At 37.9% G+C, this 12,462-nt stretch overlaps 1 pseudogene; it reads right to left on the bottom strand.

Annotated features, from left to right (window-relative positions):
- Positions 1-2,372: 2,372 nt before the first annotated feature.
- On the bottom strand, positions 2,373-4,612 carry LOC128126096 (uncharacterized; annotated as a pseudogene).
- Between the last annotated feature and the right edge of the window lie 7,850 nt (positions 4,613-12,462).

Below are 12,462 nucleotides of genomic sequence, written 5' to 3' on the forward strand. Positions count from 1 at the left end.
ATTTTATTAATTTGCTTTATTTATCGTGTTTTTCTAATAGTGTAGTATAGCTGTATGTGATGAGACTCAATAACTATCGTCGACAGTTTAATACTACTAAAAGAGATTAATGGGTCTACGTTCGTTTATATTATGTTATATTTTTGTTGTGTAGTTAATGTAAAAGGACATTCGTTGTAGAATAGACAAAATGGTCAAGGCCCACCTCTACGTAAGTCCAAGCCTCTAAGGCCTGGTTGAAGCCCAAAAGTCCTGAGCCCAAAACTACCTGAAAGCTCGAAGCTATATTTTTTATTTATGTACGGTTTGAAAGCTCAACGCTAAACTTATTAACTTTGATTTGTTTACAACTGTCTTCGCTAGATGTCTTTTTGAAACCTTTTAGCTTTTAATAAAAGGGATAATAACTTAAAAGAGTAATATATTTTTCGATTTTACACATTTGGTTACTGAGTTTTTTTTCGTCCATATTTACCCCTTCAACTTGTTAAACTGTACACATTTAGTCCTTATGACCAGTTACTCCAGGTTAGCCGATAAAAATGACTTAATAGGGTAATATATTTCTCATTTTGTACATATTTAGTCCTTTATATTTTTGTACACATTTAGTCATTAATATTTTTTTGTTTCAAAATAAGTCATTTTTGTTTTTATACTCATTCAGTACTTATGAATGATTTCATTAAGTTTTTCTCACGACATCTTACGTGGGACAATTGTTGATGAAGTGTGTGGGGTTGTTGATGTTTATGTGTAACGTCTCATTTTCACAACAAAAAATTTCCATTTTTAAATAAGGCAAAACTCCATAGTTATAAATCCATTATTAAGAAAAAAAACGTTTATTCTAAAATACATTTATCGAAAATCAGAGTAATATAAGAAACGTGGAATCCTCAATAGTGTTGATGAGTGTGTATTGTTATGTCTTCGCCTTCCCACGATCAACGATAGAATTTGAAAACATAAACAACTAGGTAAACACAAAGTTTAGTGAATTTCCCCCAAAATACGTGATACAATAAACATATTATCATGTATAACAGCCCCACACTCATCAGATTGGAATACCTTGGCCCAAGCAGTCATTGGAATGGAATGCCAACATGCAACATGTCCAATTAGTCATCGGAATGGAATACCCAGGGTTTGTCTGCATGCCACCTTAACCCAACCGCTCTTCTTGAGCATTCGTGCCTATGGCTTACAGCTGGCCCGCACTACAATATATAGCAGACCCACCTCAACCTATCCCACCACCATATGGCTATCTACATAAGATGTTGTGAGAAAAGCCTAAAGAAATTATTTATAAATATTGAATGAGTACAAAAACAAAAATGACTTATTTTGCAACAAAAAAATATTAAGGACTAAATGTGTATAAAGTGAGGAATATATTACTCTATTAAGTCTTTTTTACCGACTAACCTGGAGTAGCCGGTCATAAGGACTAAATGTGTACATTTTAATAAGTTGAAGGGGTAAATGTGGACGAAAAAAAAGTCAGTGGTTAAATGTGTACAAATCAGAAAATATATTACCCTTTAGTTTTTATATTAAACAAATAGTTCATAATCCAAAAGCTATTTAAAATAGTTTTTGGGAGATTTTAGATTTTTAAGAGCTTTTAATTTATAATTTTATGTAATTTTATATATTTTGAAAACTTAAAACTACTCTTGCCTAAATCTATACACAAATAAAAACTACAATTTCCAACTAGTTTTATCAAACATACCCAAAGACTAAAGACTAAAATCTCTCAAAAATTATTTGAAATAACTTTTGGATTATGAGTTGTTTATTTAAAATAAAATTTTAAGCTCATACTCCCAAACTAAACTTTTTCTTTAATTCGAGTTTTTTTTTTCTTAAAATTAAAAGTAAAAATTCCTAAAGTCAATTAGAAGTTCTCAAAATCTTGTTGTCGAACATTCCCATAGTGTTAAGTTTTACTTGTAAAAATTGATCATTCAACTTTGAACTTATTTATTTTTAGTTTATTGCTTGTACAATAACAACGTATACTTAATATTGTTATCAGTGTTATTAATAAGATTGTTGTTTCAATAATATGATAATTAATTATACACGAATAATGTCATTTCATTACCAATATCTAACGATATAATTTATAGTTACTGTGATAAAAAAAATACGTGTCAAGTTTGTAACAAACTAATAAATATAAGGGTTGCTTTCAAACCATTTTTATCCATTTGGTGTAAAAGACACTGTTAGGGGTCAGGGATGGTCTAATACTTGCAAAAAAAACATTTGAATTTTAATTTGTATTATCTTTTTATATTTCAAAATGGCATCAAATGGATCCAACTCCAACATGTTGAAATAATATAAAGTAATTATCAAGAAAAAGGTATTGAAACAGCAAGGCGTTTACGCCTACAAAATTCCAAATAAATTGCTTCATGAGATGCATAAATCATAATTAGATATTATGGTGTATGAATAAGTAAAAAAGTAAAAACAGTCAAAGAAGCTATAGTAAATAGTAATACCTTTCTACAGCTTCATTGCCTTGTGAAGCTACAAGTTTTGCAAGTTGATAAACTGCAATGAAGTTTCTTTGAGCCATCGCCTCTTTCTCAAAAATAACATCAGATAAAATAACCGTTGATGCTCCCTCACCAATCTATTCACCAATTAAATCTATATAATAACACATATATCATGTCATGTCATATCATGTCATGTGATGTGTAACAAACATAGTATATATCATTATAACCTACCAGTTGTTATTCCTTGAGAGGCAACTAAAGGAATATGAGGAAAAGGCTTCTTCAAAGTTGCTATGTATCCAACACCACCAAGTGAAGAAACAGGGTATACCTTTAAAGATACACAATCATTATAAATTTTGCTTTTTTGTTACTAAATTCAAATGAGTAGGTAACATAATAATGTAATAGAAAGAAACATGAATGTTAAAGCACCTAACCTTCACGATTTTGGCGCACCAACATTATATGATGAAAGTATCTGTAAAATAATTTTACATATAATATATAACTCTACAAATGCCTTAGTTTTTTCTATTAATAAATATGATTATATACTTACTTCTGTTGGGGTCATTACACTAGGTATATATAGCAAATCATCACTGTCTTCATCAAGAATACCCTGCAAACAATTTACATTATTAAAGGAAGATTTAAAAATAGTAAACAAACGTTATAGTGTTGTAATAATTTCTGACATGCCTTTACAATTGCAGGACGCATGATGAATTTTGCACCAACTTTTTTTTTTTTTTTTTTGCATTTTCTGCATCCTCAATATTTAAAACAGTGCCAATCTGGAACATGTTAGAGCATTAAGAATTTAAGATATGTTAAGAATTCATCCTTGACAAAAATAGTTCACTAAAAAATGATCATACAATTGACGATTGTGGAATACTTACTCCTAGACTTGTGGTTGGAAAATCCTGCACCAGTTGATGTAAAACCTATCAAATAAAAAAAGTGGGAAACTGTAAGCTTTCAAGATCATCAACTAGAAATGTATGAAATGAATGTAACTTATACAAGTGGCTTTATGTTAAACAACCTCAAAAACACCTGGGGTAGAAACCACAATCTCCAGCTGCAAATCAACAAACATTGCTTCTATGTCAAAACATCACAATTACATCCATTAAGGCCTTGTTTATTTGTAAATTAAACTAATAATTAGAATTTGTCATTGCATACTTATTCTTGCTTAATCACGTGAGTTAAAAGCATTGGAGAGTGAAAAGTACAAGTGTTACATTAATTTAGTTTTCTTTACTTTCATTCATTTTGGCTACTTTATCTTATATGCAAGTTATCACAATTGACAAGGGCAATACTCAAGAACACTGTGAGCTACAAGGTGAAATCACCCCAGAAAGTTCAATTGGATGCTAATTACAAAATCTGTTTTCATATGCTTTTTGTTTCAGAACTAACAACCTAATTCAAGTAAATTATTAATAAGAATTTTAAATTTGCAATAATGAATTAAGAAGTTACTTTGTATATGAATCTTAGGTGACCTGGCAATTCGTGTATTCGTGTCAGCCATGAATTTGACACGATACGATTACACAATGAGAAATAAGCTTTTTCTCAATTTTTAAGATGTATTCGTGTCGTTTCGTGTCTCTCACAAATTCGTGTATTCGTGTCTGAAATTGACAGGTCTAAGTACGAATGCTATTTCTTTTGGGAGCATAGCTCAGGTGGAACTTTGCATGAATTCACTCACCCAAAGAAGAAAACATACACCAATTTCAAGTTTTCAATCCTTAATTCTACTAACAATACGACAGCAACATACTTACAACCGATATTCCACCCGTAATTACAGCCTTTGCAACTTCCAATGCCACATCCGGGCTAAACACCATAAACACACGCACGAACGGATAGAATTACATGATAATTGGAATTATTGATATAGCGAGGAAACAACAATCACCTGAAATCGAAAATTCATTACACGGGAATTGAGCATAGAGTGTTAGATGATGAGGATGATACCTTTTGGCACGAAGACACACAATAACGCTAGAATTTAATATGCTACTTAATGTTGTTGCATTGGTGGAGGTGGATGGTCAAGTATGGAAACTGATGAGTTGAAAAACTCTTTGATCGTTTAGATCTTATACAGGTTAACCAGAATAATGCAAACATAAATATCATACACGAGAATGAATCTAAATAAGTTGAATGATTCAATAGATTCACGCCTCAGCAGAGCTCGATAAAGAACTTCCGTTGTAGAGGCTTTTTAGGGTTACAATCGATAAAAGGTATTCGCTATGAATGATCGATTCCGAAATCTTACGTACAAAGATACATGCAAGCATCTATAAATACTAAACCCTAAAAAATAAATCACGGATGGACAGGCCCAATCCGGATACAAAATTGGACTATGGACCGAGCCCAAGACGCTACACATAATGGACCCTACAATCTCCCCCTTTGCGTCAATTGGAGCGAGACCCTACTTTGGCTTGCTGGATCCTACTGCAGGAACTTTCTTCGTGGTATCGAACAGACGAGGAATGATGGAAAGAATGGTTTGTCTGAAACGAATGTACCACTGGATCATATCATTGAAATACTTTTTGTCATCTTCAGAATTCTGCTTGCACCGATTAATGATCCCCAGAACATGCTCCAAACACGAAATGGTATATAAATGCTTGTCAGCCAAGGCGAACAGACATTTTTGGCCTTCATCCCTAGTGAACATGACTGAGTTTCTCTTTGGATCGATCCTCCCCATCTGCATTTTATTCAAATCACTTGCAGAACCAACTGGGGAGATGGTGGGCTTCTTCTTGAATACACTAGCAATTTCCTGATCCATCTTGGCAACCTCCATGATGTAGCAAACCAACATCCTTTTGAAGTGATCTATGATCGGCCCATATTCAGCTTCATTGGTGAGAAGGATGTTATGCAGGATGATCCAATCGTGTGGATTCAGGTTAGGAAGATCAACAAGAGAAATGTCATGTTCGACTTTAGCTGACCCCCTCAATACTTTGGACCTGACATTTGTGAAGTTACCCTCTCGAAAGGGTTTGAGGACCCGAACATTGACGATCTTCTGTGCACTCCACCTCTGATACTGAGGCTGGGCAGACCTCAGATAGAAGTTAATAAGCTACCTATCAACCTTCGGGTGAGGATGAGGGACTTCAGCAACGTGAGAAAATGCATGAAATATAAAGGCCTTTCGGGTCAAGGGCATGTCGAACTGAGAGTCACCATAATTAACCCTGTCCAAGGAGATAACAGGTTCAAGCCAGATGATGCTGGGGGTCTCGATAGCTTCTTTGATAAGCTTCTCGAGAGTCCAAGGAGGAAATAGGGTTTTTCGACTTTCAAGGAGATCATGAGCCTCCTTCATCCTCCTTTTGTTTGCTTCTGCCTCTCTAGCGATCCGAGTACTCATGTCTGGATCCTTATCCCTGGCCAGTTTCTTCAAGAGATCAGCAATGGTCTATTTGTCATCATCGCCATCGATCACTGTCATCCATAGCCTTTTTCCCTTTATCTTGAGCACCCGAACCTTAAGCATGACCAGTTGTTGGAGGTTCGGTTGCTTTAGTTGAAGCTGATGTAGAAGTAGGAGGCGGTTGAGATTAATTTTCGCCCTTTGAAACTCCTTCTCCCCCTTGTTTTGGATGGGCCACGAACTCAGGAAGCCCCTCAATTTTGATGACCAGGGCAAGGGCAGGAGCAAGCTTCTCAGCAAGAGTTCGCCTCACTGAGTAGTTGAGAATTGGGTCGTGTGCTTCAATAATGTTGGAGAGAGCTCCGTGGACATCCGAAACACAACTCGAAATGACCGCTCGCTCAGATCGAAGAGAAGCAACCTCCTTTTCTGATTGGGAAAGCTGAAGACTCTTGATCTTTAGAGCAGTTGTTTTGCGTGCAAGCGCATCCATCACAGAGTTCTCCGAAGTAAGATCTTCTTGGAGCTTGGTCAATCGCTCCTCAACAACCGTCTGGAAAGATTTATTGTCAGCTTCAAGAGTCTAACGAAGACCGGCAAAGAGTTGATTTTCTGATGCAAATGAAGTAGCCAGCTTCTCAACAGCGGAATCAACCTTCGCTGCACTATATTCAGCTGCTCCCTGTAAAGACTGTAAAAGAATGTTAGCATCGTGAAATAGTTTTTCGACTTTTTCGGTTGCTGCAGCACAGGCCTTTGTGGATGCATCTATAGCAGCAGTGGCAGAGTTGATAGAGGCTTCATGTGCCTTGGTGAAAGTATCAACCAGCCCATGAATGTCAGCCTCTGAGATATTGGACCGAGAGGAGGAAGAGGAAACGACGAGACTATCAATTTTCTCATGAAGTTCCTTGATGTGCTTTTTGGTGACAGGAGCATCATTGTCATCATCGCTTTGAACCTGGTAGGGACTGTAATAGACAGAATCAAAGGTCATGTCTTCCCCTCCAAGAAAAGTCTCGGTATCGGCTGAGTGATTCGGAGATGAAGGCGAAGGTGGAGGTTCGGTTGTGGGAGTAGGTTCGGGTGTGGAAGTATGTTCAATTGCAGGTGTGTGTTTGAGTGCTGAAGTACGAGCCCCTGTATCAGATATGTTGGTTCGAATTCTAGTGGTTGTTGTTGTTGTAGCGTATGAGAAAATGGGAGGTAGTACAGGAATAGAAGTAGAAGGAATGTGAGTAATGGAGGTTATGGGGGGAATGGAAATAGATATAGTGATTGGGGGAGGAGAGACATATTTGCTTGTAACAAGTACCTCATGCGAAGGTGAACGGGGAGGAGAGTCTCCTCGAAACGACTCCTCGGAGTCTGAACTCGCATCCTCTGATTCACTGGAGGAAGAAGCAAGAATGAGCTTTCACCTGGGTTGGGTTTTCCTCTTCTTTGGTGGAGGTGATTGGACAAACTTCGTTGATTTTCTCTTTTTAGGAGAAGGGCCTTTCGCCCCTTTGACCACTTTCTTGTCCTTCCCCTTTTTTGGTTTCTTGCCCCTGGGAGCAGGCTTGTCAGCATCATTGATGGACTGAAGCATCTCTGGGTCAGTTCTCTAGGACCCGAAGGAAGAAACTCCTTGTAGGTCTTGATGATGCGACTTTTTTTTGATACACAAGCATACATTGACTCTGGAATAGAGCCAACAAATAGGAACTTGGAAGGATCCGTCATAATGATCTTCGTAGTGTGGAAGACGCCAATAGAGGAGAGTGGTGAAGTGGCCACAATAGGGACATGATACTTGTCCATCGCCCATTTGGTGACGAGCGTCCAGAACCTGGCGTAGGAAATTTCTGAGTGGCGAGAAGTAGAGGCAAGACTTTGGATTAACTGCTGCCATAGAACTGAGCCATAGTCAAGGTTGACACCATTGTACAACCCATAGAGAATCGTCATGAACAGACGACTAGCCCCATCAGAACCTGCACTCCTCTCTGATAGACCCTTGAACAGAATCGTGAAAAAGTAATTCCACTGAGGAGGAAGACACGACTTCTTAAACTTCGTGACGGTGGTAAGGATTTCAGTGTAACCCATGCTGTAAAACATGGAGAACAATTGTCCCACAGAAATCGAATCAGGGTTAACCCTTGACTCATCAGGTTCAAACCCTAGAAGCGAGCAGAATCGTTGTTTTGAGATGGAGGTTTTGGTATCAAGAATGTCGAAGAAGATGCAATCAACAGAGTTATCATAATGAGCAGTGGAGAATATCTGGGAAAGACACTCCATAGGCACCGTTTCAACCTTGGTCAGTGCGAGAACCAGTGGAGAGTACTTGAGAAAAACGTTTCCATTTTGCACGTCTTCCCATCAAATACCTTTTTGAATTCCTGAAACCTTTAGTCTCCCGGCTGAGTCATCATCTTATCTTTAAAATGAGTTGTCTTCACTAAATAAAAACAAATACGTAGATAAACCATAGCATCCCTTTGAGAATATAGCATTAAAAACCGGAGCTATAAAAATAGCTTGTAGTGAACCAAACCAGACTTTTGGAAAATCAAAAAGATTTTCGTGCGTAGAGTGTCAAAGATGAAGAAATAAAGCAACATATATGTGGGAAATTGTGATGTCATTAGACACGAAACAGTGGATCCTGGGCACGAATCTCTTCCTTCAAAGTCAAGAGAGACTTTAAAGTGTCTGTGTGGTTTCCTGTTGGATTACGATCAAGCACTTGCTAATAAGTGTTGAAAGACATCTTTTAATGAGGCTTAAAGGGGTGGCTTTTCGCTTCAGTTCAGAGTTCCAGATCTTGACATAAGATGATAACCGAATGAAGTACTTGTGAGACCAATGTGGTCTGTTGAACAAGTAGGTTTGGACAGTATTTTAGTGACTTGTGGAAAATGTTTGGTGTGAAATCTCAAGAAAATATGAAACTGGATTCTATGGGAAGAAATGTTATGGTATGTAACAATTTAATAAGAATCACATAAAAAGAAAAATAGAGATTTCATGGTACAACCACTTGGGTGGATTCGTTAATTCATGAGTGAAAGCTAGAGCAAATTTAATTGTTCACCGTCAATGCACAATGGGTATTGAATTGTGGGTTTCACCTAGCACGTAGTGACACGAAGCTAAGATCACAAACACAGAGATTGTGTAACCATAAACCTCAGTGGCAATTTCTGAGAGTCTCAAGGGTTACATGTATGAACCGAAATATGATGGATAAAAATATTTGAGGTGGTGTAAGGAAACCAAAGTACCTCTGCTATAAAGATAGTGACCAAGCAGAAAAATCTTAACTCATATGAGAAAAGAGTAAGGTAGCTCATGATTAGAATAAATGTAGCAGCCTAATTGGGAAGACAAGGTTTGTATATACCCAGTCAATAAGGCTTTATTCAAAATCAGTTGAGGCTTTGGACAACATGCAGCAGCATGCTTCTAGGGACACTTAGCTAGTAAAAAGTGTGAGAATGAAACCTACCCCATTGATATTCCATAAACTTTTAATATAAACAGAAGTAGAGACAAAAAGAAAGAAAATATTTTTGGAATTTTTGATATTTTTGTAAAGAGAAAAATAAAGCAAACCAAACAAACAAATTTCAAATTGAACCCGAAATGGACCGAACGCTCGGTTCATTTCGTTTCCTTAAAAAAAATATTTTTGGGTTTTTGGAAAACAATTGTACAAATGTATACAACCAAAGATATCACCTTTTTGAGATAAGCGAAAACAAGTGCAGTGGGACTGAACCCGAAATAAACCGAGAGTTTGGTTCATTTCGGTTCCCGTGTGAACCGAGCCCGAAATAGACCGAGCGTTCGGTTCATTTCGCTTCCAACTTTTAGTTTTGAGAAGGTGTTTTTGGAACAGACTCTGATTCCATCATACCTAGGCCTTGTAGGATTTTATTAAAACTTGCTTCAGGAAGGGCTTTGGTGAAGATGTCGGCCAATTGATCATTGGTTCGAACAAAGTGAATTTCTACGTTTCCATCTTCCACATGATCCTTAATAAAGTGATACCTCAGTGCTATATGATTTGTCTTGGAATGTTGCACTGGGTTATGACAGATCCTAATTGCACTTTCTGAGTCGCAATATAGTGAGATCTTTTTCATATTGAGTCCATAATCTCGGAGTTGGCTTTGGATCCAAATCACTTGAGATGTGCAGGAGGCAGTGGCAATGTATTCTGCTTTGGCTGTAGACAGAGAAACACATGTTTGTCTCTTAGATTTCCAGCTCACCAACTTCCCGTCGAGGAATTGACAACCTCCTATAGTGCTTTTTCGGTCAAGACTACATCCTCCTAGGTCTGCATCTGAGTAGGCTTGAATAAAGAAACCTGAGTTTGAGGGATACCAGAGATCGAGAGAGGTAGTTCGCTTTAAATACCGGAAAATATTCTTCATTGCCAGCATGTGTGGTTCACGAGGATTTGCTTGGAACCTGGCACACTAGCACACTGAAAACATTATATCGGGCCAGCTAGCTGTGAGGTACATCAGGGAATTAATCATTTGGCGATATAGCGTTATGTCGACTGTCGGTTTTTCCAAAGATGGTGTGAGCTTGGTGCCGAACGCCATAGGGACTTTGACGTTGGAGTCTCCCATCATGCCAAATTTAGCAAGGAGAGTCTTTGTATATGCTTCCTGGTTGATAAAGATACCATCGGGTCCCTGTCTAATATTTAAACCAAGGAAAAAGTTAATCGGACCCATTGAGCTCATTTCAAATTTAGTCTCCATCAAATTTCTGAATTCAGCTGTTAGGCTAGGATTCGTTGAGCCAAAGATGATATCATCGACATAGATTTGAACGATCATAAGGTGGTTACCTTCCTTTTTACGAAAGAAGGTTGGGTCAACCAAACCTTGTTTGAATTTAGACATTTTTAAAAACTTAGTTAATATTTCATACCATTCCCTAGGTGCTTGTTTCAGACCATAAACAGCCTTATCCAAGATGTAGCAGTGATTTGGATGCTTTTCATTTACAAAACCAGGAGGTTGCTCCACGTACACGGTTTCTTCAAGTTCCCCATTCAGGAACGCACATTTCACATCCATCTGGTAGACCTCGAAATTTTTGTGTGCAGCATAGGCAAGAAATATTCGAACGGATTCCAGCCTTGCTACCAGAGCGAATGTCTCTTCGTAATCGATTCCTTCTTCCTGGCAATATCCTTTCACCACTAGCCGAGCCTTATTCCAGATTACATTTCCCTCCTTGTCCATTTTGTTTCTGAACACCCATTTGAGACCAAAAACCGAGGCATCTTTTGGTGTTGGAATGAGTCTCCAGACCTTATTTCTTTCAAACTCATAGAGTTCGTCTTGCATTGCCTGAACCCAATCCGAATGATCGAGAGCAGTATTTACGGTCTTCGGTTCTATTTTGGAAATGAATGAATTAAACATGCAGAATTCTACTTTGGAGAATAGAGCAGTTTGCTTTGCCTTCAATTGAGATCGAGTTAGAACCTTTTCAGATGCATCACCCACTATTTGAGACACAGGATGATCTCTGGTCCATTTGGTGAGAGGAGGATAATTTGGATCATAGGATGGATCCAATTCAACATTTACCATTTCTTCCAACTCTGATTGAATCATCATCATAGAGCATATCCGAGTTCTCCCCCTCGACAGATGATGAATCATATGGATGTGAACGAAGAAGTCTTTCTTCGTTTGGGCTTTCGGGCTGATCCGGACTTTCGTTTGTCACTGGATTTCGGGTGCTACATGACTTTCGGGTGCAACCGGACTTTCGGGTGCAACTGGACTTTCGGGTGCAACATGACTTTCGGGTGCGTCAAATATTGGATTCTCCCCTGGATATGTGAGTCCTGTTGATTTGAAGAAAATTGATTCTCCCCCTGGATCGAAGTACCACTATGGGGAGGTTCGTTTCGAACTGGTTCTTCTTCTCCCATTAGTTTGGCTGCATCTTCAACAATCTTCTTAAGGTGATCAATCTTGTTGTCTGCTGTCGTGGCCTCAGAATGAGTAGCTTTCTCAGGTTCATTAAACAAATCCATGAACTGGTCAAAGAAATTGGCGATCGATGCTGTGACTTGACCTGTTTGAGTAAAAATCTCCGTAATTGCTTCTTCGGTAGACTTCAGCTTCTTGACGTAATTGTCATCGAACGTCACATAATAGGTTTCTTCAATTCTTTTAGAACGCTTATTCAAAACCCTGTATGCCTTTGAAGTAAGAGAATATCCCAGAAAGATACCTCCATCAGCTTTGATATCAAACTTGTTGCGATGTTCTTTGGAGTTGAAGATGAAGCACCTTGAACCAAACACGTGAAAGAACTTGACATTCGGCCTCCTGTTGTTAATAATCTCATAAGGGGTGAGAGAGAAACACTTGTTGAGATAGGATCTGTTTTGAGTAAAACAAGTTGCAGCAATGACATCAGCCCATAAATATAGAGGAAGGGAAGCAAAACACAGCA

The sequence above is a fragment of the Lactuca sativa genome, chromosome 5 (assembly GCF_002870075.4).
Source record: "Lactuca sativa cultivar Salinas chromosome 5, Lsat_Salinas_v11, whole genome shotgun sequence".
Taxonomy (NCBI): Eukaryota; Viridiplantae; Streptophyta; class Magnoliopsida; order Asterales; family Asteraceae; genus Lactuca; species Lactuca sativa.